General features: G+C 37.6%; 1 protein-coding gene and 1 pseudogene across 2 annotated transcripts in view; both read left to right on the top strand.

Annotated features, from left to right (window-relative positions):
• GPC6 (glypican 6) overlaps positions 1-23,774 on the top strand; it is a 1,079,188-nt gene that overhangs the window by 69,054 nt on the left and 986,360 nt on the right. The window lies entirely within an intron of this gene.
• Positions 12,024-12,622, top strand: LOC112826594 (rRNA-processing protein FCF1 homolog pseudogene; annotated as a pseudogene).

Below are 23,774 nucleotides of genomic sequence, written 5' to 3'. Positions count from 1 at the left end.
AGTGTGGCTTTGGAGCACTTGTGTGCTCTTTGTACAACATGCTCTTACTCCATGTTAAGGCATTTCAGTGTGGGAACAGGAGTTTTTAATCCACTCCAGTGTAACCCATGTAAATAGTATCTTGTGTTTACCCTTTCTTTTCTGTTCATACCCGTAATAGAATTCTATTCTCTAAGAATTATATAAATGAGGGGATTATACATTTACTGTTCTCCAAATTGCTTTCTCACAAACACTGTACAGTGGAGATTTTTCTGTATTGGCACATACTTCATTCTTTCTAAGGCATGCCTAGTATTACTTTATAGGTGTGACTTCCATGCTCATCTTCAGATTGTTCTTGATTATTTGTCCAGTCGTAAGTTTGATGCAATTAGAGGAATCAGAACCGCTCTCTGAGTTTGAGTTGTCAAGAGAATTCTATTCTGGTTTTCTTTGCTCTAAAATGTCTTTTTGCGGTGAGTTCTCATGTCATCACAGATGAACAAAGAAAGCTTGTAGGTAAGCTGAATTGCATAGAAGAATGATTTTTCTCTTTTTTTGGCTTAATTTTTCACCCAATGATTTACTTTTTATAAAAAACACAATATAAAGAGTCAAATAAACAGGTGATATATACTTTTTAACCTAGCCATTGTAGGTGAGACTGGTCTGGAAAACAAATCCAGAATCCAAGTGATCATATCAGTTAAGCACGTGAACCCACCCTTTTACAGTAAACATAGATTTTAGCAGTTAATGAGTAGGAAGGGTGAAACATGGTGGGGTTAAGGATTAAGAACACATGGCCTGGGGTATAAACTTACTATCTTAGAGTTCCCACATGGCATTCTTGTGTTTTTCATTCCCCAGTGCATAAATGGGAGCATTTAATTGGGGCTATCTATTTTGTCTTTGGTTTGAGAGAATTAGACCATGGGCATGACTGTACCAGATCACACAGGATGGTGGCGTGCAATGCAGCAATTTGGACCTGATTAGATGGGAAAAAAGGAAGAGTGTGTGTACGGATACTGAGAAATGAGGAAGCTGGTAATGATGCAATTCAGTGAATCATGCCATGTAAGTAGATTATAAAGCCAAAGAATTACATGGCCAGATTATTGTTTTAGGTAACTTGGGTCTGAGGTTTATGAGAACGTAGACTCATGTGCAGTGGCAGTTAGCAAGAGGGAAGGGAGAGTTTGAAAAAATTAGAACTAAAAGTTGAAAACCAGCATATTGTCAGTGTGTAGGATGATTAAGTTACCTTTGTTTGCTGGTTAGTTTTAGGGGTCATGAGAGGGAGGGGACTTCTTTTTTTTTTTTAAGATTTTATTTATTTATTTGAGAGAGAGAATGAGAGAGAGAGAGAGAGCACATGAGAGGGGGGAGGGTCATGACCTGAGCCAAAGGCAATCGCTTAACCAACTGAGCCACCCAGGCGCCCCGGGAGGGGACTTCTTTATCAAATATTTATGTCCTTTTTTAAAAAAAAAAAGTTTGATAGCCAAATCTTAAAATATTATATATGCTTAAAGCAATAATTTTAGTTTTTGCTTGTTTAAAAAAGAGCTATGCAGTTTATTATCAATATAATTCTGGTCAAAAATTTTCTGGATTGTAATTTTTTTCTTGCCATCAAAAATGAGTATGGTGATATTGTGAATTGTCATAACTTCAATTATAGTCTCTTTTCCAAGGAGATGATAAAATGTATTCCTGGAAGAGGAATTCCTGTATTCCCATACATTCCTGTATCCCCTGTAGTCCCATAAAATGCTTTTAATTGTCCCAGTGCAGTTGTGTTTATTATTTATTTTGCTTTTAAAATTAGTAAATTGTTAGCTTTTGAAAATTAAAATCACCGATTAACAGATAAGGCTATACATGTTAAATCATTTAATTAGTGATTATATTTTCTCAGTAACATTTGACACGTAAATTATTCATTTTTAGAAATTTTGGTTAACCATTACATATTAATATTCTTTATAGAATTCAACATTATTTCACCAGAAATATACCCAAAATAGGCAGTTAGGAATTTTAAAAATGCGGGGCACCTGGGTGGCTCAGACAGTGAAGGGTCTACCTTCAGCTCAGGTCATGATCCCAGGGTCCTGGGATGGAGCCCCGCATCGGGCTCTCTGCTCAGCGGGGAGCCTGCTTCTCCCTCTCCCTCTGCTGCTCCCCCTGCTTGTGCTCTCTCTCTCTCTCTCTCTCTCTGTCAAAAATAAATAGAATCTTTAAAAAAATGCATTTCCTTTTATAATAGGTAATTAGAATATTTACTTGAGGAAGTATTTGTCCTTTATTTATTTTCACCATTTATATAATCAATCATTACCAACTAATGTTTGAAGGATTTGAGAGTCTCTCTCTCCTCTTTCTCTGTGTTTACCACTTTTATTGCAGACACTTTGTTGATGACATGTGTGAGTGGTATATTTGCACAAACTGCTTTTGCCTCGTCCTCTAGCTGATGTATTTACACATCAAAAAAAAAAGAAATTAATAACATTCATAGCGTCCTGTTCCTTATTCCCGATCAAAGCAATTCCAATGATGTCTTTTCACAAGGACATCCATTTTTACATACTGAAGACCATCAACTTTTTAAACCTAGGCTCGTAATGTTGAATATACTTGGTTTACTCTCTTTCTGCATCTCTAGCACATTGAAACCCCTGCTACTATACCTAAATTCATTATTAGAATCCTTTTTAACACAATGCTCCAGGCTGCAACCCCAATTAAAATTATTACTTGAGTGGGAAACTATTTTTTTATTCACGCCCTAGACCGTTACCAAGGAAGGGGCTTTAGCTAAGTCCATTGTCCGAATATAGAAATAAAATCTGCATTCATGCCTGGGTTGCCTAATGTATGGGCTCCTGTCATTATTCATTCATGGTGTACCTTTCGTAGGCCAAGTCTAGTGCTTGAGACACAAAGAGATCTAATATATCCTTGATCGCAAAGGGCTCATGATCAAGTGTTGCAAGAGGACATACAAACAAATTACAGTGTAGGGGGATGATCGCTGTGAGGGATAATGTAAAAACACGCCCTAGAGCGTAGAGGGAAAAAAACCCAGCTTGATTCTACCCATATCTAAACTTTTGTCTTCATTGGACAACAGCGACATTTAAATAAAAGATTTCTTTAGCAACCACTAAATAATAATTAATATGAAAGAGCCATCTATTTACCCCTTATTACATGCTTGGCACCTACAAATATTTAATTATTGAACATCTCTTTAAGATTGACATTCTATTAAAATGTTTTTCTTTGTTAAATCAGAGTTATAAGCCTTTTCCCCAAAATCAATAAATCAAAGTCTTATTCTGTGATTAGGAACTCATGGCTTCAGTGTTTGTTTCATTGCTCAGCATATACTTTAATGTACTTTACTATTCTGAGAAGGTGTCATACCTTGTTTTCATTTTTAATTTCTACAGCGTATGCACTAAGTGCTTAAGCTCTCATTATCTGATCTGCATTTGAGGAGCAAGCTATGTTAGTACTTTGAGCCATTCTCATTAGCAAGGCAAGTTTGACAGCATTTCCAAATATGTAGACCTGTATTATAAATGTTAGGGAGCTTTAGAAATGTAATGAGAGAGGTGGTCCCTGTTCTTACCCTTCCTGTTATTAAAAATTGGCTGACTTTTAACATATTCATGGGATGGTTTATATGTGGTCCTGCTTTTAGAAATCAGATTCAGGTTTCAACAGTCCTTTTATTAGCATTTTTTTTCATTAAAATCAGAAATCACACATAGTAAGTTATTTAACACTGCCTAAACATCCATTATAATTAAAATATTTGGTAAACTCATTGGGTATCTTGATTTTTTTTGAACAGAAAAAAAATGACTTAATCTTTATAAATAGCTTTAATTAGCTGGGGACCTCTTATGCTTCTCAACGTTGCTGTAAGCTACTCAAGGTTGCCTTAACTTTTTTGATAACTAGGCCATCCTTTGAACTCACAGTATGTTTGTGGTCAACGTAAACCTCACACACTTTCTTGTTTAGTCATCCCAGACCCTGTGTTTTTATGAGAGGCATGCTTTTCTGTTTTTCTGTTTTGTTTTTTGAGTTGGATTTATGAAAGCTTTTCATTTGAAGGAAGTCAAGTCTCTGCAGAATCAGTGCTAGCTGTCTGTGGCCCCATATTTTCTTTTTTATTGATTTTAACAGGAAGCTGACTGGATCAAGGTGAATTCTCAATTGTTTTTATTAAAATTACCAGTGGAGAGTGAAATGCATGGAGTAGGCTCAAACCTTGATTGAAATCCAACATCAAGTATTTCTTCTTGTTACAAAGTCGGTCTTTTCATTTTGGACTTTTCTTTGGCTGTTATTGTGTTATGATAAACCCATCTGCTCTTTCAGCACTTGGTAAGAGATTTCTTAATGCCAGTGTGGAGGATGCAGGAGGAGTGATAGATGGCAAGGGAAGCCACTTACTCGTAATGCTTTTTGTCAAGTCAGGTCCTCTCGTCCCATCATACGTGCCTTTCCTCCAGTGAGTTCAGCTGTTACTATGTGGCATTGTCATTCTACAAGGAACGACTAGCTGGGAAATTTCTGATGGATGCCAAGGAGATGGAATAGCAGTCTGTATTTTGTACATGACTGATAATTTTGGTCTCTTGAATGGTAAAAAGTAGACACATAGATGAGAGTGGTCATTTCAGGCTTCCTTCCCTCCCCCGTAACTAAGGAAATTTTAAGAATCATCCTAGGTAGTTAAATTGTTCATAAATATGTGCCAGATTTTGTTTGTTGGCTTTTGTTGCTGGATGCTGATGGACCACCTCCTGCAAAGAAAAATAGCAAATTCTTATCTTAAATCAAGAAGGTGAATGAAAAGTAGGACTGTGTGATTCTTTTCTGTAATAAAATTCAGGTAACTTGATTATATTAGGAGTAACATATTTTCTGACAGAAGAAAGATCTTGAGATTACAGTTAAACATGGCAACTTGAGTAAATGTATTTGCCTATACTCCCTCCTGAATACCTCACTGAAATCAAAGGAACACAAAGGATAGAAACACACATGAACAAAGAGAATTTGAGAGGAGATAATAGATTGGAAATGTTGTGAATTTCTGGGTAATATAAATTGGAAGGAGGGATTACTCAAGCAGAGAGAGTTGAATACTTGGTGCTTACAGAGGGAGGTGCCAACAAGGAGGAAGCTTGGAAAAGACAGGAATTGGCAATAGTAGATACTGCGGAAGTCGGGAGGGAAATATGGGGCAAAAACAGGGAGTTTTGTGAAAGTCTGAACAAGATATAGTGTAGCTCGCCATATCCCCTTCCCCTGTATGAGCAGACAACTGATTACTAGAGTGCCCCTACTTCTTCAGGGATGTGATTTATTCCATGGATACACTGAGTTAGGGTGGTTCTAAAATGGGAACACCATGCACAGCTAAAGGTAAAGTCTCCATGATTAACAGTGAGAGCTGTAGCTCTCTCCTGCGATGTATCTCTAAAAGCATTGGCACATAGCCTGTAACTCTCAAACAGGAGTTGAGAGAAAGCTTATTTTCTGAAGAAACTGATTCTACAGAAAAGATCTCCAGATCTTTGATATTTGAAGGATCAAGTCCCTGCTTGCTCACCTTGAGCAGTGAAATAAATCCATTTGTTGATAAGCTGCATAGGATTCCCAGGCATTATTTTATTTTCTCCTGAATAAAGCCAAGGATCACCATGTATTTGGAGTACACTACAAAAAGAATGAAATGGTCTACAGCAAGAAGCAAGAAGTACCAGAAAGGAGTTTGGAGAAGCTAAATTAATAGTTCAGGAGCAGAAAAGATGACTCAACAAAAAATGAAAGTAACTTAGAGAAATAAGAGAAGACATTGCCTCTGTGGGAAAGAATGTAATGCTATTACAATCAAAACAATTGAAGAAATAAGAGCGACCTCATGATATTTTAAAAATCGAAAGAATAAAATTAATCAATAGAAATGTCTGACCGTTAAGGAAATGTCCTAGAAAATATAACAAGCAGACCACATAATATCCAACTGATAGTGTTTTCATTAAAAGTGCAGCATAAACAAAAGAAAAAAGACATTTTCAAAGTAATTAAAAAAAAAATTGTCCCAGAACTGAAGGACACAAGCTCCTACATTCAATTCATAACGAAATTATTGAAAAAGATCCAAGAACATCATTATGAAATTTCACAACTCTAGGCATGAAGACCAGATCCTAAAGGCCTTTAAGTGAGAAAAATAAGGGCGCCTGGGTGGCTCAGTCGTTAAGCATCTGCCTTCGGCTCAGGTCATGATCCCAGGGGCCTGGGATCGAGTCCCGCATCAGGCTCCCTGCTCCGCGGGGAGCCTGCTTCTCCCTCTGCCTGTCTCTCTCTGTCTCTTCTGAATAAATAAATAAAATCTTTAAAAAAAAAGTGAGAAAAATAAGTCCTTTGTGGTGCACAAAGAATTTAAGACCAAGTGACACTGGATGCTCCTGCAGCAATATAGAAATTAGAAGTAGTGAAGGAAAATCACAGGACAATAGTTATTTGACAGGTCTGGGATCAACCAACCCAAACTGCAGCAGGAGAATTGAGGGCTCCGGGTTATGGATTACCGGATAACTTTGATCATAGGAAAACCTGTATTTTAAGTTGTTTTAATGGGGAGAGTTTGGGAAGAGTCTAAGCAAAGGGAAAAAGAGAGGCAACAATTAAATCTAGGAAAAATACAAAGTTTTACAAAAAAGGATATGTCACAGTGCACTATTTGACTCATTAGAGAAAATATATGTACTTATCATAGTGTAAATATTGCCCAATACCTTAACAAAAATTGGTTATATATATGTGTGTTTCAGAAAAATTGACTCCTTTCTTTCCTCTCACTAAAGAATAAATTGCCATAGTTTTTTAACTACATTTTTTTAGTTTTTAACCACGTTTTATTTTATTTTTTAAGGATTTTATTTATTTTAGGGAGAGAGTGTGAGTGGGGGGCCGTCCTCAGAGGGAGAGAGAGAGAGAATCCCCAAGAGACTCCATGATGAGCATTTAGTGCCATGCAGGGCTTGATCTCAGACCAAGAGATCATGACCTGAGCTGAAATCAAAAGTCAGATGTTTAACTGACTGAGCCACCCAGGCGCCCCTGTTTTAACTACATTTTTTTTTTAAAAAGATTTTATTTATTTATTCGAGAGAGAGAGAATGAGAGATAGAGAACACGAGAGGGAAGAGGGTCAGAGGGAGAAGCAGACTCCCTGCTGAGCAAGGAGCCCGCTGTGGGACTCGATCCCGGGACTCCAGGATCATGACCTGAGCCGAAGGCGGACGCTTAACCAACTGAGCCACCCAGGCGCCCTGTTTTAACTACATTTTAAAGTGATTCCTTTAAATACATAAACTTTTTTGAATTTAGCTGTCTATTAAAAAATCACTTGTCAAAAGAAAGGGATTTAATTCACAAGAGAACAACAAATAATATTAATAAACTGTTGGAGTCAGGTTATTTTGACAGTAACACATTATTTTGTTGCCGTAGATATTTCAGAATATTAAATAGTACTAAATATATGGACTAAAAGATATAGTTTAAATGAGAATATTGTGACTTTCACAAATAATAACCATATTGGAAAAGTATTTCTAGAAGGACATACATATACCCAAACTTGATGACATATTTTTGGTGACATGTGATGGTTTAGGAAGAAAAACCACTGGATTCACTTTGGGCAACATACCAGAGTTGCTTGTTTTTTTTTTTTTGTGTGTGTGTGTGTGTGTGGTTTTTTTTTAAGTGTTTTTTGATAGAGCAATTCATTGAGGAGTAGTTTATTATATAGGAAAGCCAAATTCCAGAACCTTCTTCCCTATTCAGCAAATGTTATCTTACCAATAAGAATTACTCTCTATCACCAAATCTTTATAGCATAGGAGGGAGTGATTTCTAGGACAGGTGAAGCTTTGTATCTCTCATTGCTAATTAAGCTAATTCTATTTTAACAATAGCAATTTAAAGAATTGCCATGGTTTTGCTTTTTTTTTTTAAAGATTTTACTTATTTATTTGACAGAGAGAGACAAAGAGAGAGAAGGAACACAAGCAGGGGGAGTGGGAGAGGGAGAAGCAGGCTTCCTGCTGAGCAGGGAGCCTGATATGGGGCTCGATCCCAGGACCCCGGGATCATGACCTGAGCCGAAGGCAGACGCTTAATGACTGAGCCACCCAGGCACCGCACCATGGTTTTGCTTTTCTCCTCTAATCAACACCATGCTGGTTATAAGCAAAAAGATTCATTTATAAATTTTTTTCTGCGGTATGCTTGATTGTTAATTTCCAGGTCAGTATCCAGCCTATCAGAAGTTTCATGGGGTGATAATTTATGCTTATAAGGACAGTCTAAAACTATGATGAGGTCTCCCCAGCTAAAGCAGCTAAAATGCTGAATCCCACTCTCTCACTTACTCAGAATCACATCACTTTAGTTTGCTAGTTTCCCATCTTTAATGATGGGTGTTTCCTTCAAATAAAACTTCAGACTTCTCACAGTCCAATTTATCACTAGCAGTTCACATGATTAATTGTATGTCTCGTCCCTTGAGGCAAATCACATGGCCTCCCTCATTCCCTCCCTCCTTTCCTTCCTTCCTTCCTTCCTTCTTTCTATTCCACAAGTAAAGCAATGATTTCACTTTCCCAGGTAATGCCTTCCTCTATAATTTTTTGAACTGAAGGCTCCAATCTTATATCGTGTTGTATACGGTACAGATGATAAGTTAAACTGAGTACTCCTTTTTTTGATTCCATTGTCAAATTAACTGTTTTTTGTACTGCAGGTTAGCACATTTTTCAGCATTAAGCCAGTAATAGAATCAGAGATTTTTGGAGTTGAAATGGACGCTAGAAAGTATTTATTCTAAATCCATCCAAAAACAATATTTTTCTTAAAACAGGGACATTTTCATCTCCTCCTAGAAAACAGTGCCAGATACACTCCTCTAATAAATAAAAGAAGTTCCCTCACTAAAGCACTGCCCCGAGTGCTCCAAATCTATGAGCAGCTTAAATAACCAAATCCAAGTTGTCTCTGATCCTGTCTCTGGAATTGTCAGCTCATTTCAACTTCTAGTGTGAGACCAGTATTAGCCACTAACTGGACGGGCTTCTGGTGGGGTAGAAGAGCAGTGCTTCTCAAACTCTGGGTGGGGAAGGGTCAGTTCTCCTTCTATTCTTCCTCCTTCTCTTCTTCCTCCTCCTCTGGCCCCGCTTCCTCCTTTTTCCAACCCATTGCAGACTGATTCTTTCATAAAATATGATAAAATTATTTTCTAAAATTTAATTATAAAACAAAACAAGTTCATTATTATTAGATTCAATAGATAAGGAAATGTCAACTTGTTACGAAAATTTCTAACTCTTACTCTTGGTACTTCTGCGTCTCTCATTAGGCTCTGGCAGTTCAGTCTGAGTGGCACTGCTGTGCTCTGTGAGGCTTGATGTTGTGTGATGAGCTTTCATTTTCTTTGCACTGCAATTGGCTACATCTTAAATATTGGTCCAGCAGTACGAATGATTGATCCATATTTTATATCAGTTTCTGTGACTATTATTACATATATTTTTAATGCCACTTTTGTATCAGTTTATATAAAGTTCATTTTGTAATATAAATTTCTTAGTAGCCAACTCATCAATAGTTGCCTTATTAAGATTTCTGTTATGGGGGCACCTGGGTGGCTCAGTCGTTAAGCGTCTGCCTTCGGCTCAGGTCGTGATCCCAGGGTCCTGGGATTGAGCCCCGCGTCGGGCTCCCTGCTCCGCGGGAAGCCTGCTTCTCCCTCTGACCCTCCTCCTGCTTGTGTTCCCTCTCTCGCTGTGTCTCTCTCTGTCAAATAAATAAATAAAATCTTTAAAAAAAAAAAAAAGATTTCTGTTATGATGACCATTATATACTTAAGAGATGTATGATAGCATCATTGAGGGCATATCATATGCGGACAAATTTATTGCATAATAGACAAAATATGTGATATGTGTGTATGTGAAGATATGTATATATTAGATTGTATATAAACATGTATATAATAATAACTTCTCTTATTATTTACACTTATTATAATAAGTGTGTATATATATATAACTTCTCTTATTATTTACACTTATTATAAACACTTATCTTACCAAGGATTGCTCATTAGAATGGTCTGGGCTGCCATTTTCCCATTCACTTTTCCTTTCTCCTTTGCCATCCTTCCTCCACCTTATTGTTGTATGGGCTTTTGCATTGTGCTGCCATGAGTGCACATTCCTCAGTTGCCAGTTTCCACCTGTCCTCCAAGTCCAAGTCCCATTTTGCATCCAGCTTGTGGTTCACTGGGGTTGATCTCAGGTCCCAGGAAGTTTCAAATTTTGACTTTAAATCAGAACACTTAGGGGGTGCCTAGGTGGCTTAGTCAGTTAAGCGTCTAACACTTGTTTTTGGCTCAGGTCATGATCTCAGGGTTGTGAGATCTAGTCCATCAGGCTCTGTGCTCAGCGGAGAGTCTGCTTGAGATTCTCTCTCTCCCCCTCCCTCTGCTCCCCCTCTCCACCCCATTCTCTCTCTCTCTCTCTCTCTCTCAAATAAGTAAATATATCTTTAAAAAATTCAGAACACTTAGGGCTATCTTCAACTTGTGGCTCTTAATGCTATTTTACCTACATTGGAGGTTTGTTTATTCATTATGAGGCACCATGCTAAGTATTTGAGAAAAAAAGATGGGGAAGACATGAATACTGCACCCAGGTGAGGGCTTTAGAATTTAGTAGGAGATAGACATATAGATAACTTGTTAACAGAAGCTGTGCTAAAAGTCTTTAACTTTGGGGATAAGTTAAGAAAGCCTTTACTAAAGTGCTACAGTTGGGCTGGGTTAGGGTGATTTAGTGATGGAGGATGTACATGCTCCATGTGGGGGCTTAGGTGTGTAATGTATTCTAGGGCACTGAGATGTGAAAATGGTATGAGATTTGGGTTTTGGGACTACCTGTTTAAGCACCCCCAATTTATTCAGCTTGAGTGGTGGCTCCCTGTTTTATGCTTTTTTTGAGACCCCAGTCCTAAGAACCAAAAGTGGTATTTACTTTTAAGATTCAGCTGGAGCCTGCATGGAACCTGCCCCTTTGCAGTGTTTATGTGGAGAAAAATATTGCAAGGATTCATGCACAGCAAATGGGCAATTAGAGTTTTGTAGACCTGTGTCTGTATTTTGAAAGACCTAGGACGATCTTTGGAGAAACAAAAAATGCTAACAGTTAGGAACACACTAGAAACTGAAAAGGTGTCTTCAGCCTTAGTTTATTTGGATTTGTATATTAAGATTTTTCCGTCGGTTAGCTCATGCAGAAATACACGCCCTCCCCCCCCAGGAAAATTAGGAGGTAGTTTTCCTATTAGGTGTTTGATTTCCGTATCTCATGATTGTTTATGAAAATGTATTGGCGCATATTTTAAATTTTCATAATTAATTTTGTTATTTTTAAGCCCTAATATAGCTTTTCAGAAGTGCAAAACCCAATGCATTGCTTTATACTTACAGGCGATAAGGATTCAATATAATCCAACTTGATTTGAGGAGTTGAGGATGAAGATGGGAACAAGGAGTGGCTTATACTTCAGTAAAGGTGGAACATGAGATGTGGTTGGGGCAGATGAGTGGGACAGATAACACTTAGGAATGGGCCGTGGCCATCCTCAGGCACTGAAACTTGGCTTTTTCCTCTGTGGGAGATCACAATTTTAAAGCATTATGGAGAGTGTAAGAGGATCATCTGATACGTGTTTTGGGAACATCAAGGTAGTAGTAATGTAGGATGCATTCATTTTATTTGAGTGAAACACAAATACTGATTGTGGCTCACAATCAGTATTTGTGTTTCATGAAAACCAAATTCCTGTACTGATGGGAGAAGGAATCAGAGCCTGAGAGACTCATTAAGAGACTCTAGCAGTATGGGGTGATTCCGGAAGAAACGAGCACGGCATGAACGTGGAGAAGCAAAAGAAAGCAAGAACGTATGCGACCATGAAGCGAATGTTTAGTCTCCAAGATCAGAGGCTTAAAGAGAAGGACAGATTAAAACCTAAAAAGAAAGAAAAGAAAGATCTCAGTACACTCAAGGAAAGAGAAGTCCCCCAACATCCTTCCTGCTTATTCTTCCAATATAACACACAGCTGGGCCCACCTTACCAGATCCTGGTTGATACCAACTTTACCAACTTTTCCATTAAAGCGAAACTTGACTTAGTATAGTCAATGATGGACTGTCTGTATGCCACGTGTATCCCTTGTGTAACTGACTGTGTAATGGCTGAAATTGAGAAACTGGGGCAAAAGTATTGAGTGGCTCTAAGGATTGCCAAGGATCCAAGATTTGAACGATTACCATGTATACACAAAGGAGCCTATGCAGATGACTGCTTAGTACAGAGAGTAACTCAGCACAAGTGTTCCATTGTGGCCTCAGTTGACTGGGACCTTAAATGAAGGATCAGGAAGATCCCTGGAGTTCCCATCATGTACATTTCTAACCATAGGTACAACATTGAGCGGATGCCAGACGATTATGGAGCCCCTTTGTTCTAATTCTTAAAAGAGAGTTCCTCTGCCTTCCTTTACCAACTTTTTCTGTTGCCAGTTCATATTAGCAATATGCTGTATCATGAATTACTCTTCTTACCCATTTGCTCTGTTAAGAGCTGACTATGGTTAAATACACTCACTTCTTGATGTTTTGAAGTTGACATTTTGTATCATTTTAAATATTGTTGCATCTTTTTATAAACCAGATGATTGTTCATATAAAAAAAAAAAGAGACTCTAGCAGTTGGATACAGAGGAGGGACGCAGGGGCATATCTGCTTGGTTACTAGTTTTCTTCATTCAATAGATATTCATTAAGTTCTGAGTAGTCACTAGGTGCTAGGTCATAATGGAGAGCAACACAGACTGCCTCCTGGAGCACAAGACATGTAAGACAGCCTCCAGTCTCTGCTTGGGTGACTAGTGGAAGCTGACGCAGTCAGCACTGTAGGAATCGTGGGGCAGAGGTCGGTGGGGGGGGTGGTTGGGGAGAGGCTTGTGTGTGTGAGTTGAATGGTTTCTGAGCAGTTGTGGATGGCATTCAGTGTTGGAAGGACTGAGGTGAAGTACTTGGATTGGGAGACTTTGGGGTTGGGAGGTCTAGGCCAGTGCTTCTTAGACCTTAATGTACATTGGAGCCACCTGGGATCTTATGCAAATTTTTCTGCAGTAGGGTCTGGGTGGAGCCTGGGATTTTTCAGTTTTAACAAGCTCCTGTTTGCTGCTGATGCTGCCTGCCCTTGGAACAGTAGTTGGAGCTGCAGAAGGGTAGTTGAAAAGCTGGTTAAAAATTGTTGAATAGTTGAAAATGAGATGGAGAACTCCTTCCTCTGGGAGAATATCCACATTATTTCCCTCTGTCTCTCTTTCCCTCTCTCTGCATATGTGTGCGCACACACACACACACACTCATACAAACTTCAAGCTTTATAAGATCTTATAAACAAACTATTTGGGAGTGGAACCATTTACAGATTGGGGAATGCCTACAGATGTGTATGTATGCCTTCATTTACAATAAAATTGCTTTTCCAGAAAGTCCATAATCTCCAGGTCATCTGGAAAATATTTCTTTATGTCAAACATGGACAGAACATATTTTGACTTTACTTGCAATTGTCAAAGGGGAATAATGAACTCTTATTCACAGATAACCATTTCCAAACCATACTTTATTTTTAAGTGTCGACTTTTCAACTCTAATCCATAAAATCTGAGAGGCGGTAAAAAAAGATAAAACAATGTCCAGCTAAAATTTTTAAGGAATGTGTTTCTATGAGGCAAATACTCATAGAATGTGTGCTGTGTTTGTGGCCTCAAGGGAAAAAGATAACAAGTGTCATTTGTCCAATAAATATATATAATTGCATATCATCTTCTGACGCTGCACTAAAAAACAGTAGATGTTATTGGTTTTTTACTTTTTGGTTGTCTCACAAGGCAAAACAGTTAAGAAGAAATCCTCAGCTTTTTATTCTTTTGCATCTAATATGAAAACAAGGATGAGAATATAGAACAGGGCTTTTCTTCGATGCAGGGAATAACTGGGAAGTTGGATTCCTTTTAATAGCTTTTGATGTGTTGGAATCCAGTCAATGTTTACATAGTAAGTAGTCACTTGACTTAAATTTATCTTTTCATAAGCATTACTTACTCCTGCAGTGACAAATGAATGTTCTCTTTGCTCTGAACATTGCCTATATAAATTATTAGGAGAAATGGAGTAAATATTACCCTCCTTCTTCTAGTAGGGATATTTTTCTGATGGGGACCTGTTTGTTCACTGTAGCTGCTGGGATGGCATGATCAGGGTGACACTGAAGACACTCTAGGAGTAAGACTTTCTACTTCTTGGTTGGAGTTGTAATTTTATTTTTGTAGTTTTATTTCCTTTCACACTGTTCATTGACTCTACTCTCATTTAACAGGGAAAAAAAAAATCAGTTGCCTAGAGGAAGATAGAGATGGTCCAGCCTCATTAATAGACCAAAACCTCATTAGGGAGATGACTGTTGCATAATCAAAGGTGCTTAACGTCAGAAGACCTGGATTAAAATCCTGGCTCTGTTCCTTGCCAGTTTAGAAACCATCTCAGAGCCTTGGTCTCCCCAGCATGGAGTTCTGTGCAGGAAAAATGTATTTATAATGTAGTAATATGTGTGCCATGAGGAAATATTCTCCAGTCCCTGCTGAGGTGATCTATGGAATGTTCTATGGGGAATCAGGGGAAGGGATGTAGAGCTTTGAGGAAATGTGTAAAGATAAAAATAACCTCTGATCGGGCGCCTGGGTGGCTCAGTTGGTTAAGCGACTGCCTTCAGCTCAGGTCATGATCCTGGGGTCCTAGGATCGAGTCCCGTGTCAGGCTCCCTGCTCAGCAGGGAGTCTGCTTCTCCCTCTGACCTTCCTCCATCTCATGCTCTCTCTCTACCATTCTCTCTCTCTCTCTCAATAAATAAATAAAAAAAAATCTTTAAAAAAAAATAAAATAAAAAATAAAAAATAACCTCTGATAAATGAACATTTTGAACACACAGTATCTTTTTTTATATACTCATATTTATAATCTTTCCAAACTATGAAGTCTTTTTCTTTCTCCAGCCTCATTTCAGTATCAGCATCAGTAAATTTTGGTAACTTGCACTTTTTTCCCCACAAGACATCTTTATTTCTTGTTTGGGTCCATATTAAAAATAATTTAACTAAGTTATATAAAGACATAAAGCAAATTCCTAGGTGCACGTAGATGCATAAAGCTTATAGCCACTCATATTCTACACTTTCAGATACAAAAAATTCTACCTTGTTTTTCTACTAAGGTTAAAATGTGTGTGTGTGTGTGTGTTTGTTGTATTCCATATATGAAAAACAAATGTAGTCTACAAAGATTATTTTGTTTCTATTTCGCTTAAAATGTTGCTCAGTCTGAAATAAATATAAAAATTTGGAAGTATCCTGACCAGTAGCCAGAATTTAGGAAATATGATGGTAAAATATGTTTATCTGTCATATGTTTATTAAGTGCTGAATTAGTATTGCAGAAGACTGTGTAATATTGGAAGAATTAGGGATTTCGCCTCAAAAGTTCACTGCATATTTCTAGGCTTTCTCTCGACAGCGTTGAAATGCCAGGAAGTAGATTTTACATTCAGTGATAGTCATCAGAACTCAGGGCTGCAGAATCTGATTTTGTATATAAGTCAAAGACCAGGGTAAATTTGTGTATGTTTTTAAATATTAGAGGAAATCTTTACAAGAATTATCTTGTGTAAAATCGCCTATAAAATTTCCTCCCATGGTGACCTAGCTTAAACTTTGTACCCTGAGACGTACTAACCAAAAATAGATACTGAGGACTTTGTTCATTTCCCTTAATACATTGGCCCCAGGGAAACTCAGAAACTCAAATTTACTATGTTTTGTGGTCAGCCTAATTGCCCACAGAGAAAATTTTTTTAATTTCTCTTCTGATTTTGATCCTGAGTATAAACAAGGTAATTTGTGACAGGTAGGCAATGTTTTTGATACTTGGATAATAAAGTAAAAGCCAGTTCACTGGTCATTATTAGTAGCTACTATAAATTGTAAATGGATTAAGTGCTCATAATTATGTAAAATGGTTAGTTTTTTCTTTGCACTTCATCTACAAACAGGGTTGGCTACTTTGTAAACACCATCCCTCTACTTCCTGTTCTGTTGATCAGCTACAATATAAAAAGCTGAGTTGCATATTAAAATTAGTTTGATTGCTAATAGGGATTTATGTTATTTCCTAAAGTTCCTAAGGTTAGACTTTATTAGTGGATCTTCTCTGTTTCAGTAGTTAATGGTGAAAAATGACTTGTTAAAAAAAACTCCAAAAAACAAAATTCAACTGAGTAAATTTTAAAGATCTTATTGGCTTTATGCCACGATTCATGAATTGGGGAGCATCTTATCTAGCAGGTAGAAAGGAGCTCTGAAGAGCTGCACAGAATGAAAGACTTTCATAGGAAAAAGTAGGGGGGACAAAGAAGTTACTAGGAAAGAGTGGGTTGTTTCAGGCAAGGTCACCTTCCTTTGAGAGATGACAGGGATCAGAGTACCTCACTAGGGCTGGCCAGGTAATTCAGATTCCATTCCTGGGACAGGTTCACACTGTGAATCTTGCTTTGGTTATGTGGGCTTAGCACAAGTGACTCTATTTTGGATCTTTTGTCACTTTTTTAATGGGCTTAAAACAGAGAGCCTGTATTACAGGTCTTGCAGGGAAGAACGGAGTATTTTGTTGATATTCCTAGGGCTTCTTTATTGTTATCGTGCACTCTTTTTTTTTTTTCTGAATAGCTACCAAAAGAGGCAAATGGTTAAATGAAAATGAGTTCCCTGAGAGTGTTAAGTGTCCATCAAACACCATCAGTTTGCTGTCCTTTTTCCTGGTTACTTAAACCTAACAGATAAAGGAACGAAGAAATAAAACCTTAGTTACAAAGGTTTTGTAACATTAAATCTATACAATAATGAAATTATAGACAAATCCATTGTGTGTGTGGTTTTTAAAAAGGTTTATTTATTTATTTTAGAGAAAGAGAGTGTGTGAGTACATGGGGGGAGGGGCAGAGTGAAAGGGAGAGAGAAAGTCTGTTTTAAGCAGACTTCACACTGAGTGCAAAGCCCAATGTGGGGCTCGATCTCATGACCCTGAATCACAACCTGAGTGGAAACCAAGAATCTGAAGCTTAACTGACTGTGCCACCCAGGCACCACGGCCCCCGCTTTTTTTGAGAGAGAGTTATGTGCACATGCCCAAGAGGAGAGACAGGGAGGGCCAGAGGGAGAGGAGAGAGAGAATCTTAAGCAGACTCCATGCCCAGTGAGGAGCCTGACTCAGGGCTCGATCTCACGACCCTGAGATTATGACCTAAGCCGAAATCAAGAGTTGGAGGCTTAACCACTGAGCCATCCAGGCACCCCAATGAATCCATTGTTTAGGAAAATTCCAGAAAGTCTAGGTCATATTTTATTAAAATTAAAATTATCTACTTCACAGGTGTAAGTTTTATGAGTGAGGGAGTTTATACCCTAATTATCTTACTGCACTAATTAAGGCCAAAGTTAGCATAAGTTAACGTAAGTGTAGAAGAGACAAAGGCTCCTCGTGTGTTTTAATATGGAAACTTTTTGCATTGGGAGTGAGGTAATTCATTGTGCAAGAATGTCTCGCATATTATGGGATGTTCAGTATCTGAAGTTCCCACCCACTGGATGCCAATTGACCCTACCTGTCATTGTGATAATCAAAACTGCTTTCATAGATTTCCAAATGTTTCCAGCGGGGCTGCTAATTCATGCACTGAAAATCACTACTTTAGGAGAGAAATCCTTCTCTTTGTTTGATGGACAAATGAATGTAGCACTAATAACTCTGATAAGACTCATATGTTCATTGTATTTTCAGAAGGTCTTGGGAATAAATATTTGGACATTGGATTTTTGCTTTGTTTCAATCTTATTTGTTACTCTGTAGTGTGTTATGCCTATTAATGAGTGGTATACTTTGAAGTTCCTTTCCCCCTTCCTCACTTCCTCCTTCCCTCCCTCCCTCCCTCCCTCCCTCCCTCCCTCCCTTCCTTCCTTCCTTCCTTCCTTCTCTTTCTCTTTCTTTCTAAAAATACTTTTGTATTACATTGTTTTCAGATCCCAATTAGCCTAAACTTAATTATATATGCATCAATTAGTTATCTTCTTGTGTAAATGGAAATTGTCCATTCTCAGTGGCATCTCCCAAATTGAAATTTTCCTTGTTCTATTATATTTTTAAATGTGAATTAAAAAAAATGCTGCTCTTTATCTCTCTTTCTTAAGAAGCTTGGTGGAGGATGATTCATCATCAAATTGAGAAAGGTTTGGCATGGATATAAATTTACATGAGAAATATCAGTTGACTTTTATCACCTTTCAGAGCAAATGTATTTGTTCTTCTCTTCTAATATAAACATATAAATAGCTAGAGAATTTTAAATCATCTTTTGTCCTCCTGAAAGCGTTGTTTTTTCCTCATTTTTCTGTCTTTCATTATTTAAATTTCATGAAGCAATGGAGTTGTAGTCATATTATTTACTCTCCATTCTGCTGCTTCCAAATATGCTCCTCCCCAACTAGCTATTTTTTAGCAATTTCTTCATCTACTACAACCTTACATACTTTGATAACCACTTCTTTAAAAAGTGTTTATTATAAAATTTATCATATAGATAAATTATTTATTGTGCATGTATAGTTTACATAGTAATAAGAAGGCAAACACTGTAAGCTCACCACCTGCTGGTTAAGACAAAATCATTATCAGAACTTCATCATACTTTTATTATATACTCCATAATTACTTTTCTTTTCACTGTTCTGTGGCGGTTAACTTAATACTGAATTTTGTAAATCACTCTTATGCTTTATATATAGCTTTACTATACTACCTATGTATGTATCTGGAAGCAATATTCTCTTTTGCCTGCCTTTGAACTTTAGAGTTTAGTGATGTTTAGTGATTTCTTTTAAGATTTTTTACTCTATGTTTCGAGGTTCATCGATACTGATACTTGGATTTAGTTTGCTTATTTTTCTCTACTCTATGAGTAGATACAATACCACTTATTTGTCTAATGTACTGTTGATTGACCTTAGAGTTATGAATCTCACATACTTGATATTATAAACACTGTTTCTGTGGACATTCTTTTTTTTTTTAAAGATTTTTTTATTTATTTGAGAGAGAGCAAGCACGCATGTGAGTGCGTGAGTTGGGGCAGGGGAAAAATCTCAAGCAGATTCCCCACTGAACATGGAGCTGACCAGGGCTCAATCCCATGACCCTGAGATCATGACCTGAGCCAAAACTAAAAGTAGGACACTTAATCGACTGAGCCACCGAGGTACCCCTCTGTGGACATTCTTATACATGTCTCCTGGTTGATACATGCAGAAGTTGTTTTTTGGGTTTATATGAGGATTAAAATTGCTGGATTATTTGCCAAGTGGTTGTACCAATTTGCACACCACCTAGTTGTAGATGCCATAGATTTAGATTTTTGCCAAAATATTAAATGTGAAGTATTATGGGGGTTTTTGTACTTACTCTTCAGCAAAATTCTTGTTCATGTATTTAAACGTTTTTGTCCTTGGTTATTATCTTTTTGGACTGATTTGTAGCAGTTTTTAATATATTCTGGTTATGAATCTTTTGTTGGTGTTTTAGGCTATAAATATCTCAGTTTGTGGCTTTTCCTTTTATCTTTTTCTTTTTGACAAAAAGGATATCCTTCATTTATTGTAATTGTATTCATCAGACTGTTCCTTTTATAATTAATTTTTTTGTGTATTGATTAAGAAATTTTTCACTGTCATAAGATTATAAAGATATTCCCTTGCAACTTTTATGTTGTTTGTAAAGTTGAATCCATTTTATTTATTTCTATATGTTTAACCACTACTTATCTCCATTTATTGACTAATCCATCTAGCCCTCACCTATCTGCAATGCCTACTCTGTCATAAATAGAATTTTCTTATAGTGCATGTTTATTTCTGGGCTTTATTCTGTTTTCTGAGGGCATAGCAAAAGCACATTATTTTAATTACTATAGTTCTAATATAAAAGTCTTAGTGTTCTGTTCACCCTGTTTTTCTGGAGTGTCATAGTTTTTCATGGCCCTTTACTCTTCCACATACATTATAGAATCAGCTAATCACAATCCATGGAAATCTCTGCTGAGATTAGGTTGGAATTATATTGAATCCATATATTTATCTCGGGAGAACTGACATCTTTCTGATAGTGAATCTTATTATCTAACAACATGTAGAACTCACCATTGATTCAGGTTTTTTAAAAAATGTTTTTCAGTACATTTTTATTAATTTCTTTATAAAAGGCTTACAAAACAATCCCAACTCATCAGTTATGCTTCTCATTATATTTTCAGATATCCATGTTGAAAAATTGTATATTTTACTTTAATGTTAATTGACCCTCCCCAAAAGTAAATATAGTGACCAAAAGTAAATGGGCAACTGGTTACACAGCCTTCTCTCCCCGCCGCCTCTCAGGGCAAATGTTTCTTCCAACCATTGAGCCATCTTGGGACTCACTCATCAAGTCTATTATTATCTGCATTCTACCTGCCCATAGCATGGCTAATTATTATAATTTTTAATTAATTATAATTAATAATTATTTAGAGGGCAGGTGTTTCTCCAGATACTAATAATTAGTTGTATATTCAGTTTTCTTTTCTAAAATGTATGTCATATGCAGTACAAATACCCCATCATATTATACAATAGAATAAATAGCTAATACGATATTTCCTCCTTAGTTGATGCTAACTCTACACAAGTCTCTGGCTCATTATCATCATAATATCCTGCACATTGTTGAGGTATCTTCAGCTTTACCACGTTCTTTCAACTTCAGCATTTCTTTTGGATGGCCCAACAATATTATTAAGGCAGAGCATGTGTTATGATTTTCATTTTGAAGAGGAAGAAGTGAAATTTGGAAAAATGAAGTAATTTCCACAAGACTACAGAAATGGTGTCTAGTAGAGGTAAGCCTCAATCTCAGGTTCTGACTTCAGAGCCACTGTTCCCGCCTCTACATGGCAAGCGTGGTGGTGGTGGTAGGGATTGTGGAACCATAGGCCAAGTAGACCCTCCAACCTAGTTTGTAATTGTTATTCAGTTTATCTAATGTGAAAGCCTTAGTTGGTGCCTCCCAGCTATCGTCTTTGGGGGGTTTCCTGCCTCTGTCTAGCATTGTACCAATTTGTACCTGCTTGCCTTCCCAGTTCCTGTGGGCATTTGAGTTTGTGATCTCAGACCTAGAATAAGCCTGGCATTCCCTGTTGTAGGTTTGATTTTTTTCTTCCTTGTACTTGTTACCATTTGTACTTGTTCTGATTACTTATCACCAGACAGATCTTACAGACTGCTTTGCAATTCTATTATGAAAGACAGGTAAATTATTATTCTCATAAGAATAGGCACAGAACACGGAATACAGTGCCTTGCACTCAATGTGTGCTTACTAAATATTAATTGATGATGGAAAAGATTTAAATCTTCCCCTAAATAAGAAGATTTTGTAGTTATCTATCAAAATCTAATTTTGTTGAAGTCACTTCATCTCATTGTGAGAGGATGCAGCTCAGTTCGACAGATAAAATGTTACCAGCTCATAAAATCAAACTTGCTCTGTGTTTGGTCCTATATGGAATTTTGTCAGGAAAGTCTTGGATTATGTTGCTACTATTGGCAGGAAGTTATATAAAACCTGTGCATTCGGAAGATCTTTGCACGAGATATGGTTGACATGCCACATTTTTATAGTGATGCCACTTTTATTCCAAGTGGAGATGTTTCTCTTTGTCCTCTCCTCCTAGAACTCTTCCTACGGTCTTTACCAGAGTGATATTTGTCCCTCCAGATTTGGATGTCTTCCAGTAATTGAGAGCTTTCCTTAGCACCAAAAATTAATTGAGCTGCAATTAAGAGGAGTAATCATTGATGAAAATGATGCCCCGTTCACTCCGGAAAGGTAGGCTGCTTTAATCCATACCCTCCTTCAAGGTTGCGTTTTGAATTCTAAACAATGGGATTCAGTGTAATCCTTCCTCTGTTTGTAGGAAGCTCCGTTTTATTTGGAGTTTATAAAGGGAGCTCTACAAGGTAAAACTGCTGTACAAGTGCTTTTTTTATGTTAAGTCCATGTATTAATCAAAACAGCTGTGTGGGTTACTAGGTAGACTATAACACCAGGTGGCAATAAAATGTCTTCCTCATTACAATCAATGCCGATGAATTGCAGAGACCTCCTGTCCGTGACGGCCCTTCTTGACGGGCATCCTCACTCGGTGGTAGGGAAAATGAGTATGGGTTGTATGAAACTATTTCAGCACCACCCTGAGCTTAATAGTGCTGTTTTCCATTGCTTGTAACAAGCTGCGCTGGAGCCATAAAATGTTCCAGCTGACAAACGCTGTCAGGGCTCCTTCAGTGCAGAGACCTTCTGTGGATTCAATGTGGTAACTTTTATTTTAGTGATGCCAAAACACACATCCGCTCTTGTGTGTTCAACACACAGTGTGCTCTCTGGAGCCATCCCGTCAGCCACAAATCATGGTCACTGTCCCATTCCCGTGACCGCTAATGGCAAAATTCTTCAACTAAAAGCTGTGGAGGTTATGCTGACTCTTAACAATTCATTTTCTCCCAGAAGTAAACTACCTGCTGTTAAGTCATTGAGTTTGTTTAGTTTGATTTTCAGTGTATAGTATTAGATATGAGTTTATCATAGAGACAAAGGTTCAAGCTAAAAATGATAATTTTTTTAAGATTTTATTTATTTATTTGAGAGAGAGAGAATGAGCTGAGGGGAGGGAGAGGGAGAAGCAGGCTCTCTGCTGAGCAGGGAGCCCAATGCGGGACTCGATCCCGGGACCCTGGGATCATGACCTGAGCTGAAGGCAGATGCTTAACCGACTGAGCCACCCAGGTGCCCTTAAAAATGATAATTCTATGAAAGATTTAAGGAGATGCCCATATGTGGCTCAGGGTTCAAGTTTACACAGCTACTTATTACTAGTTCACCAGTAGGGGCGCCTGGGTGGCTCAGGCAATTAAACATCTGCCTTTGGCAGGGGTCATGATCTCAGGATTCTGGGATCAAGCCCCACGTCGGGTTCCCTGCGTAGTGGGGAGTCTGCTTCCTCCTCTCCCTCTGGCCCTCTCCCCAGCTCGTTCTCTCTCTCTCTCTCTCTCTCACAGAAATATTTTAAAATATTTTAAGATACTGAAATATTTTAAAATATTAAAAATTAAATATTAAAAAAAAGCATAATACATGTGCTTTTCTGTCCCAGGTACTGTTCTGAATGTTTATCTTGTCTGTATTTATTTCATCTTCACAAGAAACCTCTTTATTTGGTGTCATTGTCCTCATTTTGTTGAATATGAAAAACTAAGGTATGAGAGATTAAATAATCTGATGCCATAGACAGGATATGGTAGAACCTCTGGTTAAATTTGTGCACTTAACCAAAATTAATGCCTCCATATTGGCTGAAGTGAAATACACATACTCTTGGCATTGAAAGGGAACACACATACTGAATGTCTACTG

The sequence above is a fragment of the Callorhinus ursinus genome, unplaced genomic scaffold, assembly GCF_003265705.2.
Source record: "Callorhinus ursinus isolate GAN/ISIS: 27379988/994484 unplaced genomic scaffold, GSC_fseal_2.0 scaffold7, whole genome shotgun sequence".
NCBI classification, from domain to species: Eukaryota; Metazoa; Chordata; class Mammalia; order Carnivora; family Otariidae; genus Callorhinus; species Callorhinus ursinus.
Note: the sequence above shows the minus strand (reverse complement) of the source record. Positions and strands in the feature narration are given on the sequence as shown.